Raw genomic sequence first — 13,893 nt, forward strand, 5'->3', positions numbered from 1 at the left:
GCCTGGCCTACGTCTTTCAGAAGCTGTTGGTGGGAAAGGAAGAAGAAGACTGGTTCATCGGAAATGAAGTTCAGAAAAATCGAGGGAAACTCAACCTGAAATATCCCATCACCAGCTGGCACAACATGGAAAAGGTAGGCTGCAGCTGCTGTTGGGTGGGACCCGCTCCCAGGGCCCCCATCGACGCCGAATGGCAGCCCCGCTGCCTGGCACCTAGGAAGGGATGAACCGCCAGCATCCGGGGCTCTCTCGGCGCTTCCTGGCTCTGGGTCCCTGGAGACACTACACAACGGTACTAACCTCATCGATGCTAGAGTCGGACCTGGGCCTGAATTTTGCTTCCACCGTTTATGATCTGAGTCATTTTGGACAAGCAACTTGGCTCTCTGGTCCTCAGTTTCCTAATCTGTAAGAAAGGGGTATAACTTTTCCTATCACACAGTGCTGTTGTGAGGATTAAAGCGGACGATGGATAAAAAATCCTGAATCCACTCCACACCTATTAGGATGGCTGTTCCTTAGAAAACCAACCAACAAACAACACTCATGCCCCGCCCCAAGAAAATAACAAATGTTGGTGAGAAGGAGGGATTAGAAAACTGAGACTCTGAAACACTGCTGGCGGGAATGTAAAACGGTGCAGCCTCTATGGAGAACAGTATGGTGGGTCCTCAAACATTAAGCTAGAAGCACTGTATGGTCCAGGATTCCTCCTTCTGAGTGAATCCCCAAAGAACTGGAAGCAAGGACAGGAAGAGATATTTGTACACTCATGTTCATAGCAACGTGATTCACAACAGCTAAAAGGTAAAATGACCCAAGTGTCCTTCAGCAGATGATTGGATGAGCGCAATGTTGCCCGTCCCTAAAATGGAATATCATTGTCTTAAAAGGGAAGGAGATTCTGACATAGGCTACAATGTGGATGAACCCTGAGGACATAATGCTAAGTGAAATAGGGCAGTCACAAAGGGACAAACAATGTGTCATTTCACTTCCATGAGGACCTAGGGTCAGCAAATTCTTAGAAACAGAAAGTAGGCTAGTGGGGGCCAGGGGCTGGGAGGGGTTGGAGAATGAGTGTTTAATGGGGACGGAGTGTCAGTCTGGGGAGATGGGAAGTCTCTGGAGATGGATGGTGGTGACGGTTGAACAACGATGTGAATATACTTAATGCCACTGAACTGTACACTTAAAACAAGCTTACAGTGGTAAATTTTATGTTCTGATGTGCTGTTTTGCCAAAAGTTTTACTTTTGTTTTAGGTTCGAAGGGTTTGTTAGCAAAAAGACACCACTCGTCACACAAATAGACAATGTCAATTTAACTTTCATAGAAAATCATTAGAAAGGAAGAAATAGAAATGAAAAGGGATAGAAAAGTAAAAGCAGGTACATCACGAGATGGGGCGACACCTACACCCAGACTCGGCGCTGGGAAGTCCTGAAAACAGCGATCTGGAGTCCCAGCTGGGAAAGGTCCCAGGCAGTGCGTCCACCCCGTGGGTGAGACTTCAAATTGCAGTTTAGGGGACTGCCGCTTATAATACCAGGCCGCTAACTGATATCATCCATTTGCATGCAAATATACAGCTCTCGGTTTCCTCAGCAGTGCTGTTTATCTCATTTTGTGTATCGTGCAAATTTCTAGACCCCCAGGAAATGACCAGGTTGAGGAGGCTCAAGAAATTCCACGATCCACTCCCTTCTTTTTCTTTTTTTTAAAGTTTTAAAAATTAATTTTATTTATTTATTTTTGGCTGTGTTGGGTCTTCGTTGCTGCGCGCAGGCTTTCTCTAGTTGCGGCGAGCAGGGGCTGCTCTTCGTTGCGGTGCGTGGGCTTCTCATTGCGGTGGCTTCTCTTGTTGCGGAGCACAGGCTCTAGGCGTGTGGGCTTCAGTCGTTGCAGCACATGCGCTCAGTAGTTGTGGCTCGCAGGCTCTAGAGCGCAGACTCAGTAGTTGTGGCGCACGGGCTTAGTTGCTCCGTGGCATGTGGGATCTTCCCGGACCAGGGTTCGAACCGGCGTCCCCTGCCTTGGCAGGTGGATTCTTAACCACTGCGCCACCAGGGAAGCCCCTCCCTTCTTTATCTTAAGTGCCGCCAGACTTGCTGGCGGCAGCTCACAAGCAGGCGCGTAGTCCAGGCAAGGTCACGAATCGGTTCGAGGCCTAATATCGCCTCTGAAGCCTGAGCAAGACGACTTCCATTTCAATCCTCCTAACACGTGCCCCCCACTCTCCTCAGATCTGACACTACTCCTTCTACCAGGTGCCGCACGTGCCCCAGAGCAGCATCCTCTCATGCTGACAGAGCCGCCCTTGAACCCGACGTCCAGCAAAGAGAAAGGGTCGCAGGTAAGAGGCCAGGTGGTGGGCAAGGGGGTCAGGGAGAAGGCTGTGTGGCGGGCAGCTCGGGCCTCCCCCCAGCCTCGGGCGCCCTGCGGAGAGACTGAGATACCAGCTGAGACCCAACCTCTTTGACATTAGCGGCAAGAGTGACGGCAGCCTCTGGAGAACTCGCCAAGCAGTGTGGTACGGACGAGGTGTTTAATCTGAATGATTTCATCTAGACCTATGGCTACTCTACGGGCAGGGCGATTATTAACCCCTTTGCACAGATGAGGAAATTGAGGCTTCTGGGAGTGGAAGTAACTTAGCTGAGGTCACCCAGCGAGTGGCCTGTGGACCCGCCCAGACCCCGGGGTCTGAGTGCACAGCCCCATTCTCAACACTGATGCCTGGTGTGTCGTGCCTGCAGGTCTAACCCTGACTTAAAAGCTCCCAGACCTCCTCCATCTCTGGGCCTCACGCGGGGCCTGACATCCCCGCACCCCAAGGAGTTGGTGGTGTGTGCTGGTCGGATTGCCCCAGATTGAACTGGATTGAACTGGGTGGTGGAGCCCGTCAAGGCTGCTGGGGAAAGGGGGGTGCGCCCCCAGTACAGTGGCAGAGTACTCCTCAGGCTGGAGCGGGGTCCAGGTGAGGTGGGGACCACAGGGGCTGCCTTATTGAGGACTGAGGTGAGCCAATTAAGCAAGCAGCCATGTCCCACCACCTGGCCCCGACTCCCTGGAGCCCAGCGGTGCCTCCCGCCGTGAGCGGTGACCCAGCGGGCATGCCCAGTGGCCCATGCACCACCTGCACACAGAGGAGGCTCGTGCCATGTCCCAGAAGCAGAGCACCGCCCAGCACAGCTCAGGATGCGTTACCTTATGCCGCCTCGTGTAACACAGCACTCAGGGGAGCCAGTGAATCTCCCCTGCATGTGGGCAGGTCGGTCACAGATGTGGGCCCCGCGGGCGCCATGTGGACCTGGCACAGGCCTGCAGCCTTGCCACATCAGATACCAGCTCCGAGAATGCCAGTTGCCCACTGGGGCCCCTGTGAGCTGGAGAGAGAAGACAGAGACAGAACTGTCCCTCACCCGAGGGAACGTGCCACTCCAGACTGCCTTATTCGGGGTCCCCCAGAGAAACAGCACCCGTCGGAGACGCACATAGAGAAGGAGGTTTATTATAAGGGATTGACTCACGGGATTATGGAGGCCAGCAAATCCCAGGGTCTGTAGTCGGCAGCGTGGACCCCAGGAGAGCGGATGGTGTACGTTCCAGTCCAAACGCAGGAAAAACCGACGTCCCAGTTCAAAGGCCACCAGACAGGAGGATATTCCCTCTTATTCAGGGGAAGGTCATGCCTTTTGTTCTAGCCAGAACTTCACTGATTAGATGGGGCCCCCCGCTTTGGGGAGGACAACCTGCTTCACCCAGTCTATGGGCCAAAATGTCAATCTCACAGACAGACCCAGAGTCACGTTTGACCCAATGTCTGGCCCTTCCGTGGCCCAGGCACGTAGACACATTAAGACACCCTCACACAGACTGCACTGCTGGCCACACAGCCTGTCTTGGGCACTTCCCCACCCTTCCCGGGCCCACTGCCTGCCTTTCTGTCCTGACTGTCTCCAAATTTACCCTCTAATCGTATCAGGATCCCAGCAGGAAACCAAAGCACACTCACGTCAGGTAATGTTGGTGAGGGTTTGTTAAAGAGATTGCGTACCAAGGTGAGCATGAGTCTTAGAAAAGCAGCACGAGAGGGCTGCAGAGCCCCCGGGTGGTGACGGGGAGCGTCCCCTCGCCTCCACTCCCAGGGCTGAAGGAGCAGCAGGGGGATACCTGCATCTGGAAGGCTCAGCAGGTAGGAAGAGGACCCCTCAGGTCTCCAGCACCCTCTCCTGCATCCCCCGGCTCTCCTTCTGCACCCCCACGGGCAGATCCCGGTGGGTCACCTCGGGGGGAGTCTGTGACTACAGCCCAGGACAGAGAGAGGTGCCGAAGAGCGGAAGCTCCTGCAGGCTTCTGAAACAGCAGGCGATGGGGGTCCGCACCGGGGCACAAGGAATGCCACCTCACTGTGGACAAATGGGCTTCCCCGCATCTGTGGACGCCACGACGAGCTCCCCAACATGCAGGCCCCTCCGAGCAGGGTCCCTTCCCTGCCTACGTCCGTCTGTCCAGCAGTCCATGTCCAGGGCTCCTCCCGGAGACTGGGACAGGCTGAGAAGTGCAGGGTTGATTTTTTTCCTGGAATAAACCTGTATCTGAAGAGGATTTCTGGGGGCCGTGTCTCAGAAGAGAAGCCAACGGGGGAGCAGCCCAGCGTACAAGGAAGGGCCCAGCCTGGCCTTAAGACCTCTGGCTGCACCAACGTGTGTGACCTCAGGCGGCTGACTGGTCCTCTCAGTGTCCTGGTTTCCTCCTCAGAAGGATGCTAACGGTATCGGCCCTGGGGTCGCTGTTGAAATGAAATGAGTTAATGCTGTAAAGCGCTTGTCCCAGTGCTTAGCGCCCATTGAGCCCTCAGTAAATGCTGGTTCTTGTCCCCTGGCCTCAGTTTTCTCATCTATAAAGTGGGAGTTTGACCGCAGGAACCCTGAAGACCCTTCCAAGCTCTGTGACCTCTGGCCTCATGCCAGGCCAGGGGGAGCGGAGGTTGGTTTATGTCTTTGTGTTTTTAGGGGGAGCGGTCTCTAGTTGGAGCATAAAATATGCCCTCCCTCCTCCATCAGGATCCAAATTCCAGGACTTTTTTTTTTTAATTCCAGGATCCACCAGGTTCCAATGTGGGGGGCACCCAGGAACAGCACAGACTTACAGGCTAGTCTTTGTATGGACATGTGTTTTCACTTCTCTTGGGTAAATCCTCAATCCCCCCAGACCCTGCTCTGCAATAACGCACTTAGTGGGCAGCACGCTTGGTGAGTAATGAGCTCGGTGGCGTATCCTGGCCGTGTGTAATACTGTGTTTTAGTAGAGACGTGGATGGACCTAGAGACTGTCATGCAGAGTGAAGTAAGTCAGAACGAGAAAAACAAATATTGTATATTAACACATATTTGTGGAATCTAGAAAAATGGTACAGATGAACCTGCTTGCAAGGCAGAAATAGAGACACAGACATAGAGAACAAACCTGTAGACACCAAGGAGGGAAAGGGGGGTGGTGGTATGAATTGGGAGATTGGGACTGACATATATACACTAACTAATATGTATAAAAGAGATAACTAATGAGAACCTGCTGTATAGCACAGGGAACTCCACTTCACAGTACAGTAGAAACTAACACAACCCCAATCAAAAAAAAAAGTGCTGTCTTGACCCGGTTAAGAGGTCTTTGCTAGAGGCCGGTTAATTTCCCTCTTAGGCAGCTGGTTAAGTCTGCACCTCAACCGCTCCCCTTATGGTCCTGTCACACACCCCAGGGCCACGATACACCTGCCCTAATCACTTCAGAACCGGGTACCAGACCATTAGGGACTGCCCCGATGCACAGAGGCCGTGAAATTATTCAAACGAGCCAATCCAAGGAACCCGTGCAACCTAGCAGAGCACCCTGCTGGCCACCCGTGAGCTGCCCCCGGCAGCTCCAGCTCACTGCAACCCCGTCCTTGGGTGCCGCGCCCCCGTGGCCCAGCCTGGCAGCTGTCCCTGCTTTGGAGCTGTACGTAACAAAATCCGCCTTCCATCTGTCTGAGTGACACCGTGTTGGGTCCTGCCATCAAAAGAACCTGTACTCCTATGGCCCCGTGTCACCATCTTGCAGGAGAATCATTCGTTCACCCAGCCAGGTTCACAGAGGCAGTGCCCTGCCGTGTTCAGCAGCCGTGTTCACATCCCACTTTTGCCACCTGCTCCCTCGCATTCTTGTCCAGTGGTCTCTCCTGTGGATGGGGGGGGGGGCTCCAATATCACATACCCCCGGGGGTCACCACGGGCTGTAAACGCAAGGCTGTGCCTACCCTGTTCACTCCTCCCACCTTGTATACAGTCAGCACCCAGGAGAGATTTCCTGACCAAGCCACGTCTGGACTAAGGGTCTGGCGTGCAGTTAACACACAATAACGGTTAGCTTTCATTGTTCCGTTTTAATAAAACAAATGAATCCTCCCACGTGTGAGAATTTCTGTAACATCTGCCCGCCCTCACAGAGCAGAAAGAAGGATGTATTCAGTGGAGGGACCGGTAACGGTTTCACAGAGACACTGGGAATTCAACTGCATCCCCACTGTGAGAAAACGGTGGTTCATAAGATGACGTGATGCCCTGTGATCAGTCCTGAGACGGTCCATAAGGTGCTGTCCCATTAGTACCTGGGAAGAACGCGAGCCCATTTTACAGACTGGGAAACAGTGTGGCAGCGCTCGTCAGGGCAGCGCTGGCATTCCTGACCCTGTTGTCTGGATCCCTCAGGGGGAGCCCAGGGCTTCGGGCCAGTCGGCCTCATGTGCTCATGGAATTAAGGGAAACCCGCCCCCTGAGTGTTCCGCGCTTTCCCGCAGAGCCTGTTTGAGACCTCCAGCGTGCCGGCCCTGTATTTAGCCATATTCCCTATATGGCTCGTGGGTAGGTGGTTCCAACCTGTGCTCACTCTCCACCTTCAAGGACGTGTGGGTCACCAGTGAGGAGTGTATAAGGACATCGGTTCCTCCATCGTCAGGAGGATAACCCTCTGATTGTGACTGTCCGGACCCCATCGCCTGTCTCATCAGCACAAGCTCCAGGCTGAGCCCCAGCTTGGCTGGATTGATCAGAGCTCAGAACCAACTCAAACGTGAAGGCGGCCCTCCCTCCCCCAGACTTCGACAAGAAGGGTCAAGAAAGGACAGACAGCATCTTGGGAAACGCTCGCAAGGCACTCACTATGTCGGAGCAGAGTCACGAGGGGAGGGAATTTCCGGCGACCCCTGTGTATTATTTCGGCGTGGCTAAGCTGTGCTGCCGTAACAAACATTCCCCAAGTCTCAGTGTCATAAAACAAAAGTATATTTCTCACCCGTGCTACACGCCCATTGAAGGTCACAGGGGCTCTGTCCTGCTTTACCCTCACGCCATCTAGAACATTGTCATGCATTGTGGGTGCACATAAGGGTGCCCTGGAGGGCCTTTCACTGGCAGCAAAGGGACACATGGCACGTCTGCTCAATTAATTGTCCAGAACAAGTCACGTGGCCCCAAACCACCACGGAGGCTGGGAAGTACCACTCTGCCGCGGACCTGGCCTCCAACATGGGATAAACAGCGCAGATGCTCTGGTTCACAAGCGCACAGTTAGGGCACATTCATGCAGGGGGCATTACGTCCTTCACGGATTTATTCCTCATCACGTTGCCGTGAGGTTGGCCTATTCAAGCCGACTTCGTGATGCCGGAGCTGAAGCTGAGAGACGTTTATGAGTTTGAGCGAGGTCATTTCAACAGGGACGGGGAGTTTACACCTGTAGAGAACTCCTAGTTGGGACACCAGAGGGTGAGGGCAGAGAAATAAGGGGAGAAAGTCAGCACGAGCATCTACGAAGAAGTTCCCACCCTGGAGGCCCAAGTTCACCTTGTGAAGGACCGTGGAGGGCCGAACAGAGCAATGGGGCATCCCCTCGGCGGACGCTGCCTGGGGAAATCCCACAGTGTCAAAAGTAAGAGCAAATTCTAGAGGCCGTAGGAGAAAACAACAAAAACCAGGTAAACTGTAAAGTAAGGTTACCAGAAAAATCCAGGCTGCCCAAGGAAATTGAATTTCAGAAATGCAACACATAACTTTATGGTATAAGCGCGTCCCAAAGATGGCACGTGTTCTTATTTGCTAAATCTTTCAACCTTACTCTAAAATAAAGAGGCTTTGATCTGCACCAGAATTCTTACCTGCAAAGCTGCTACTACAAGATAAGAGGACAAAACCACGAGGAGGAGAGGAAGGATGCTCTTGAGCTGGAAATCTCATACCTCCCCCGACTGGGGTTGGAATGTTGGGAAAAACATCATTTGGCCACCGGCAAAGACTCAGAAAATTTACCACCCACCTGCCCTCTCTCTCTAATAAAAAATCAAAGATTATCTATGAGATGAATAAAGAAACAAGCTAAGAAAGGAACAGTGGGGATTAAGGAAGACCAAAGTGGGAGTTACATCTAAATAATTGTTTATACGGAATTTTTAAAAAGCAAAGCAATGTGGAACCAAAAAATCTCAGAGCATCTCAACATGGGGGGTGGAGCGGGGTTAGAGGCAAGAATGAGGAAGAAGATGAATCTGTGGATAATATGGACATGATTGAACTCCGATATTGCTGGGAAAGGATAAGCTTCGATGTGCATGTTCGTGATGTAAGGGTAACAGGCCACTGCGCCATCCAGACCCAGCCTGAACCCGTGAGATTCTGTCTACTGTCCTCAGCATAAAATAATGGCCACGCAGCCTGCCCTAAGCCCTGCACCTGCCCAGGTACCTCAGGCCCTGGAAGGGAACCGTTCTAGCAGCCTCTGCTGCCTGTGAAAATCATCTCCCTCTTGGTGGAATGCCATTGCTTACGGCAAACAGTGGTTGGTTTGTTTCAGTTAGCAGATGTTCCTGTTTTTTTTCTGACCTGAAAGCAAGTATCATTCTTTCCATAAATTTGGAAATAGGAGCGAAAGTTGCTTGCCGTTACCTTTCCGTTAGCTATTCACCCGGCACGATGCCTCTGACAGGGCATTCCTGTGCCCTGATCTGTAGGCTGAAGACCACCCAGACATCCCCCCTCTTGATGACAAATTTCACTTTGAATGATGGTAGTTGAACGAATAGATCAGGATACCTTTATGGTAGTAAACCTTCAAGTAACGCTTTTAATGACTTGTAAGTGGACGATGGAATCTAAACGAATTCCCCTTTATAATATTCTGAATTTTGTACTATCTGCGTTCAACTTTCAACCATTGTTTTGATTAGCTTAAGGGAAACCCGGGAGAAAGTAGCAATAAATGGGACTCGTGTAACATGAAATTACAAAGGAAAGTGAAAATATAAGTCATGAATCTTCTCACCTTTTTAGGTGCATTGAGCTTCCAAGTACATCAGGCAAAGGGTATAGTGCCTAGAAAGTGCTGAGAACTCCGTCAGAATTAGCGTGCCCCAGTCAAACCCCTCGGTTCTGTCCAAGTAAGGAATAGCGCCACTCAGAATCTTTAAAGTAATTCTTGTCTTTTCTCTTTCATGGCCCACATAAAGTGTAGCAAATCTTAATGATTCTACCTCCAAACGCTATACAGAATCTAATCATTTCTCACTGAGCTCCTCCTCTCCCTGAGGCTTTGTCACTGTCCCCTCTCGCCTGGAATTTCCAGCAGCCTCCTGCCTGAAGTTCCTGCTTCTGCCCAACAGCCAGAGTGACCTTTGAAACACACAGATGAGATCACAGCATCCTTCTGCATAGAACCCTCCGTGCAAGCCCGATGAGCCAGCGCTTCGCGCCCAGCTGGGTGGTTATAATCAAGAAAACAGACAGCAAATGTTGTCGAGGATGTGGAAAATTGGAACCTTGTGCATTGCTGGTGGGAACGTAAAGGGGTACAGCTACGATGGAACACAGTTTAGAGGTTCCTCCAAAATCTTAACGTAGACTTACCGTGTGATCCAGCAATTCCACTTCTGAATATATACCCCAAAGAATTGAGAGTAGGGACCTAAACCGTATGTGTACAGCGATATTCATAGCAACATTATTCCCAACAGCCAAAAGGTGGAAACACTCCCCGTGTGCATCGATAAACGCGTACTTACACAAAATGTGGTCCATCCATAAATGGGTTTTATTCAGCCATAAAAAGGAAGGAAATCCTGACAAATGCTGCCACATGGATAAACCCTGAGGACGTGAGGCTGAGTGAAAAAAAGTCACAAAAAGGACGCATGCCGTCTGATTCCACTCGTAGGAGGTCCCTAGAGGAGTCATATTCACAGAGACAGACAGTAGGGTGGTGGGGGCCAGGGGCTGGGGGAGCGGATGGGGAGATTGGTTTAATGGGGAACTGAATTTCAGTTTTGCAAGATGAGAAAAAAAGCTCTGGAGATGGACGGTGGAGATGGTTGTACAACACTGTGAATGTCCCTGACGCCACTGAGCTCTCCACTTAAAAATGGTTAAAATGGTCAATTTTACTTTATGTATATTTTACCATAGTAAAAATTTTGAAAACTCCCAATGGGCTCTCATCCCAGAAGGAAACGTACAGGCTTTACTTGAGTCTCTGCCTGTGTGACCCGCCCTGCTGCCAACCCTGTGACGTCACCCCCCCCATGCTTCCCGTCACTCACCCACTCTGGTCACACCTGCCTGCGGGCTGCTCTGCTCAGACCCACTCCCACCACAGGGCCTCTGCTGCCCCGACACAGTGGCCCCAGAGAGCTCCTGGCATGACTCACTCCCTCACTGTGTTCAGGTCTTTGGGGAAACTCTCTTTAGCAGAGAGCCTTGTCCCGCCCACACCACTCTGTGTGTGTCCTGCTCTGTGTGCTTTTCACGGCTCTGATCTCTCTGCAGAGTTTTCCTTTGCTTCTGTGTATCGTCTGCCCTCCAGCTGGGAAGCCAGGCCCTCGAAAGCAGGGACTGTGTGTGTTTGCTCACAGCTGAATCCCGGCACGTTGGTCCACCATGGTTGTTCAACACGTATCTGTTGAACAAACGAGTGAATGAATGAAAGAAATGGACAAAAAATAAAGAAAACTTATAGAAAGTGGGCAAACTACAGGGATTGGCGATGCCCAGCAGAGAACAAGCAGATGATAAAATTATGAATCAATGCTCCAACGCACTGATGGATTTCTTTGGATTTGGTGGAATTAGAAATTCTACAGGGCTTCCCTGGTGGCGCAGTGGTTGAGAGTCCGCCTGCCGATGCAGGGGACGCGGGTTCGTGCCCCGGTCCGGGAAGATCCCACATGCCGCAGAGCGGCTGGGCCCGTGAGCCGTGGCCGCTGAGCCTGCGCGTCCGGAGCCTGTGCTCCGCAACGGGAGAGGCCACAACAGTGAGAGGCCCGCGTACCGCAAAAAAAAAAAAAAAAAAAAAAAGAAATTCTACAAGCTAAGAAAAACAAAGATGGGAGTGAGATACTGCTCGACACCTGCTAAGTAACCAGGTACCACGTACAGAGGAAGCTCGTGGGGAGAGGCGCCCTGGAGCCCAGGCACAGCCATAATCTTCGCCTAAGCTTCACCCCCACCCCACCTGTGAGGGGACATTCCTGCCAGACTCCCTGCAGTGTCGCACGTGCCAACGGAGCCTTGAGCACTGCAGGTGGACATGGGGACAGACCGGGGGAATCAATATATAACGCTCGGTCCATACAAATCCTCTATTTCTATGTGGTGGTTAAAAGCAATGAATTATCCATAGGAGATTTTAAGATGCTCTGTCTTAAAAATCTGTGTTGAATTTTTTAAAGTAAAAATGGAAATCTATAGCTCGAGAGATCTACTTTCTATTTGTGTAAAGTTATAAAAGCACATGGTTTAAAGAGTCAGACTATTCTAGGGAACTTCCTGCAAAGGGCCAGATAGTAAACACTTTCACTACACAGTGTCTGTCGCAACGACTCAACTTTGCCTTTGTAGAGCGACAGCTGCCCTTGACGATGTAAATCAATCCATTTACGTTACTTATGATGCTGGATATATTTATTTATTTTTATACTGCTCTTTTGAATGCTTTTCGTTTCTTTTTACATTTTTTACATTTACGGTTCTTCTACTGAACTGACTTAATTTTCTTCATTCCCCAACTGATTTGGGAGTATGTATGTTATTTCTTTTCTCTTTTGGTTACCATAAAATCTTTACAGGCTTGCTAAACGTAAAGTTGGGGATGAATTCGTTCCTACCGCTACCTCTGGAGAGATTGTAGAACACCCGTGTTCCAGTCTCTCCTCCTCTATTTTATTTCTGTCTTGGGTTTGAATTTGACTTTGTTTGTTCCTTTAGAAGTCCTCTTAGCGAGGGTATGCTGGTGGCAAACTCATGCCTATCTGAGAATGTCTACGTTTTGCTCACACTTTGAAAAAATCTTTGATGTATAATCCACATGGCATAAAAATTCATCCACTTACAGTAGGTAATTCAATGTTTTTAGTAAATTTATAGCATCGTGCAACCATCACTGCAATGTAAGTTTAGAGCATTTTCATCAACCCTAAAGGAAACCCTGTATCCCTTAGCAGTCCTTCCCCATCCTCCCCTCCCCCAGCCCCTGGCAGCCACGCATCTGCCTTCTGTCCCTGTGGATTTCCTTATTCAGGACATTTCATAAAAATGGAAACACACAACACATGGTCTTTTGTGTGTTTTCAAGGTACATTCGTGTTGGAGCGTGTGTCAGTAATTCATGCCTTTTTATTGCTGAATGATATCCCATTGTACGGCTGGACCACCTTTTGTTTATTCACTCATCTTTGATGCTCACCATTTCCGGGTAGACCCATAAGCACCACCCCCACACACCCCCTCCCTCCCTGCTGCCTAGATTGGAGTCGACCTTCAGCTGACCTTGGGAGCTCTGGGTTGCAGATGGAGCCTGGGTCCTGGAATCCCCTCCTCAGAGAAGAGGCACTGAGGCTGTTAGATGCTCAATAAACAGACTTGTGTTGGATTAAGCTGCTGAGACTGAGGGTTATCTGTTAAAGCCGCTGGTGTTTTAACTGATGTATGTGTGAAGCGTGCAAGTTGGGGGAGAAGGAATAAACTGGGCTTTCATCCTTTGAGACCTGAAGCTAGCCAGACCTCGATTTTTCATTTTAATAAGATAATAAATCACACACTCCTTTTTTGTTATAAATGTTTGAATTGAGTTTTTCTTTATCACTTGGGAGCCAAAATACCTATACGTGATGCAATCTACAATAACCAATTAGAAAATAAAATTGGGAAAAGGCAACAAATGCTATAAAATACCTAGAGAAGAAAAGTAGACTAACAAGAAATGTACAAGACTTAACATTAAGAAAACCATAAACCGCTATTGCTAAAGAAGACTCAGATAAAGGGAGAAAATAACATGCTCAAGGATGAGAAACAATATATAGAACGTCAGCTCTCCCCCGTTCACCTAGAAATTCAGTGCAACCCTCATCACAACCCAATGAGACCTGAGTGGAATTTGACGAGATGATTCAAGGTTCATTTGGAAGAGAATATACACAAAATACCAAGAACGGCCCCAACAAGCCCTTGGGGTGTCCAGAGCAGCCCCCTTTCACAGCAGCCAGCAGCACACCCGGGCCGCGGGCCCAGCTGCACCTGAGTCTCAGGTGTCCCTCAGAGAGCCACTTCCCAGCGCCCTAGGACGTGGCCCTGGCAGGTCGAGGGCGCCAGGATCCGGGGCACAGCATGTCAGGAGTGATACCTTTATGGTTCAGCGCTCTTTCTCCCTTCTGGATCTCCCTTTGGTGTTGGTTTGGATGAGGTTTATAACCACCCTCTCATGCAGGTGCGGGCATGTGCCCAAAGCCTGGCTGACCCGTCCCAGTGGGATGTTACCCAAGGCAGGCCAGTGAGGCTCAACTCCAGGATGCTGGCTGTTGGGTAGCAG

The 13,893-nt window shown here is 50.5% G+C and overlaps 1 protein-coding gene across 10 annotated transcripts in view; it reads left to right on the top strand.

Annotated features, from left to right (window-relative positions):
- The window catches only part of DHCR7 (7-dehydrocholesterol reductase), a 60,027-nt gene extending 46,958 nt beyond the window's left edge, over window positions 1-13,069 (top strand). For 6 of the 10 annotated variants that reach the window (XR_009564730.1, XR_009564731.1, XR_009564733.1 and 3 more), the window contains one exon: window positions 2,247-10,298. The gene's annotated coding sequence lies outside the window, so the exon portion shown is untranslated. Of the gene's footprint in view, window positions 1-2,246 lie in introns of all 10 variants that reach the window. The other 4 variants (XR_011377604.1, XR_009564738.2, XR_009564737.2 and 1 more) reach the window with 2 other exon arrangements.
- The last annotated feature ends 824 nt before the right edge of the window (window positions 13,070-13,893 follow it).

Source organism: Globicephala melas, chromosome 8, assembly GCF_963455315.2.
Source record: "Globicephala melas chromosome 8, mGloMel1.2, whole genome shotgun sequence".
Classification (NCBI taxonomy): Eukaryota; Metazoa; Chordata; class Mammalia; order Artiodactyla; family Delphinidae; genus Globicephala; species Globicephala melas.